The sequence below is a fragment of the Watersipora subatra genome, chromosome 8, assembly GCF_963576615.1.
Source record: "Watersipora subatra chromosome 8, tzWatSuba1.1, whole genome shotgun sequence".
NCBI lineage: Eukaryota > Metazoa > Bryozoa > Gymnolaemata > Cheilostomatida > Watersiporidae > Watersipora > Watersipora subatra.
Window position 1 is genome coordinate 40,441,154 of NC_088715.1, and position 3,566 is coordinate 40,444,719.

The following is a 3,566-nucleotide window of genomic DNA, read 5'->3' on the forward strand; positions in this document are numbered from 1 at the left end:
AACTTCCGACAGCTACTAAGCCAAACAACCGGGCTCGCTTATTGAAAGCTACAGCCAATAGCCTTTATGGACCAGAACCTAGATTGAAGACGGAATCGCAAGCCCCTCTCATTTCACATGCACCTCATCGATTTTTCGCTTTTTGTAACATAAAAATGTAAAGAACTGGCATTGTATCTGAACAGCAAACAGCTACGAAGATAATGTAATAGATATTGCGATTTCATTAATTTCTACAATGAGGCATTGTTTGTGTAAAAACATGTGAAGTTCTGTCGGAAAATTGCTGTAAGTAATCAAGTTTAGCTTGGCAAAGCAGCGTTTAGTTAGCCGAAGATATGTAATGAAAACATTCCAAATGTCAAGCCCATCAGTGTAGTCAAGCAATGTTATCGCCAGAGATGTCTATAAGACTTGGAAATAGGACTTGTTTCATTTCAATTTTCATCAAAAAATAACGATTCAATCCCAATTCTTTAACATCACATGTCGCTTAAAAATCGATTCAATTCACAAATCAAAACAAAGACAACAATTCAATTATCAATTCTTTAGCTATCCTAACATCAATGGCTCGATTCAATTCTCTCAGTAAACATGTTTAATTTTATATCAATTCCTGCAAAAATGGCCCTGTGACAATATATATCAAAATAACAATAACCCACAATTGCTAATTTAGACCGTTAGCTCAGTCTATGTACTGTTTGTAAAGTGTTATGAGTAGTTGTGGATAAATTATGTTATGCATAATTCGAATCCACACACAACACTGTGGGAACTAATTTGATTATTACTGGTTCAGGTACAAGTGAAGGTGTTAAGCTATTGTAAGCAATACTGGTATTTACCAGTAAAATTTGCTTCTTTACTCTATATGTCAAACAATAAAATACACAACTAACAAAATTCTAAAACAATAATATTTATGACAAAAGGTTAGCAGAGCTAATGAAAATTACATCCTTACTCGAACGGCCGTCCATGCTTGTTTGCTCAGTCTCGTTTGGCTGTGAGTCTTGACAGCCAATCGAGAGTCGTGACAGTCCATAGGTGAAGAGTGTCGGCAGTTGAGATAGTGGTATAGAAGAGGTTCAGTTTATGAAGGAGAATGAGGCTCCATAGGCAGGGGAGAGAGAGAGAGGCTCCTCAGCAGACAGAGGGGAGAGCGTCCAAGGAGGTCCTCAGGAAGAGAGAGAGATGGAGAGAAAGATGGAGTTAGAGGCGGGGATAGAGATGTTGAGTGTTGGAGCTGTTCTCTTTTATAGATGTCTGGCATCTGGGATGGCTAGCCTGTAGGTGTAGGTTGAGTGTTGAGGTTCAATGCTTTATGTCCAGCGTGTGAAGATATCTTGTTTGCGTAAGTCTTCAGCTGGTACGCGTGATGTTGACATGTAGGGGGAAGCTTGTGACTTACTCCTGGTATCTAGGTCATGTTTGACAGGAGTGGCAGATCTGTATGGAACTCATTTGACTCGTTTCTAATGTTTCTTTGGTGTTTTTTTCATGATGGTGGTTGATAGGTTTAATTGCTTCGACTTCTTTCTGGCGTGTTGTCTATCTGGTGTTGACGCAGTTTCTATGATTAATTCTTTCCAATTCTGAAGCTCATAATTTTTTTTGCCATTTCCAATTATCGAATCTTTTGATGTATTTTAGGCGTCTTGCTGCTTGTAGGTATTATATGTTTATCTTGTGGTCTGGCTACATTCCCTGTTGGTATCTTGTTTTCGCAGTATGTCCATACAACAATAGCAAACATCAACTATTTCACTAGAGATTTCATCGATTTTTTGGTCAGAATTAAATCATGCTTACCATTTTTTACTGGTATACACTTGGTGGCTTTGATGTAAAAACGGATTTTTTGTCATGTAAATTAAGATTAAGGCTAAAATTAAGGTTTTTTCAAATCAGCAAATGATTCTGCACATTATTCGATGCATTTGAAAAACAAAACGAATGTTTAAAATTTTTGTAGTTCAGGGAAACCTGCTGCAAAAAACGCTACCGTTTTTGCAATTTGACCAAAACACAGACACCTTATCTAATATAAAAATTTAGTCACCAAAATATCATTGGTCCAATGTTGAAGGATTTCAATAAAAGAAATATCTTTAGGTCACTGTTTACAATATTTCTTTCATTTGTGATGTTTTTGTATCGGTTCAAAGGCAGCTATAAAGCTTATAAATAAGCCTAATGTCAATACACAGGCAAACCATAAAGCTAGTGTGTAGTACATATTATTGACCAATAAAATATACCTAGTATTATCGAAGTCTTTAAAAATTGTGCACGGGTAACAACATGGGACTGCACAGACATCTTCGCTTTGGTGCACATCAAGTAACAGATTGTGTTACGTCACTGTCCGTGATGAATTTTCCGTCAACGCAGTAATTGTAAAATGAAGAAGTGGTGCATTTTGACTCGAGTCGTTTTGCTAAGTGTAAATAGAAAATTGAATCAATTCTTCTATGGTGACAGTAAAAGCTCAATTCAATTCTTACCTGTAGGACGCTCGGAGTGAACACAATGACACAGTAATTAAAAGATACTGGAGACTCAATTTGTTTCAATTCATTTGTGACATGAGCCTTAAGGCTTGCTCAAGCCAGCATGTTAACTCGCGTGCCTGTCTCTGGTCTGGTTATTATCGCATAATTTGTAACTGTACCAACTTGTCTAAGTGTTTAAACGGACACACATAACTAACAAAATGAAATAGCTGCAAATCAAGACTCATGTATAATCATTGTTATCCGCACATACTTGTATGTATACATTGTACTTACAGGTTATCTTGCTTTTTAAACAGAAACACATTTTGGTTTACTTAGACCCTATATCATTTAAATGTTATGCTGTGCATAACTGGTAGAGCATATTTGGTCGTTATTCCTTTGCGTAATTTAATTATTTGTATATGTCATGGAAATCAGTGTTGCCTAGCCACTTGCAAGTGAGTTCTGCGTACAAGTCGTCTCATACTGAATGAGTAATAGCTCTCATACACAACCGAAATTGTAGCGAGCATTGCGACTGGTTGATGAGTGTTGCTGTTTATTACTCAAGCTCCATAAGCATGACAAGACATTCAAGTACATTTCAATGCAATCAAGTATGATGCTAAAATGATTTCACAAATAGTACATACCCGAACATTTACAATTGTAAATGCACGAATGTCAAAGATACATATATACAGTGAAACCTCGGTCCTCGAACATAAATTGCTCCAGGGGGTTGTTCGAAAACCGAGTTGTTCGGGATCCGAAACATTGTTTCCCATTAAAATTAATGTATGTAAATTTTAATCCGTTCCAAGTCGAAAAAACAACTTCGGTAAAGTTTTTTTTTTAAATTGTACACCATGAACTGTACTGTATACTGCATACAATAAATAAACTGGGTAAATATAGATCGTGTTTAATTGTACTAAAAGATTTTCTATCTATGATGATGAAAAAAGAAAGCAAAAAGTAGACATTAATTAATGTTACCATGATGGTCTTTACAGTGATAAAAAACATAATTTTTGCCTTGCCAGTTTTTGGCTTTGT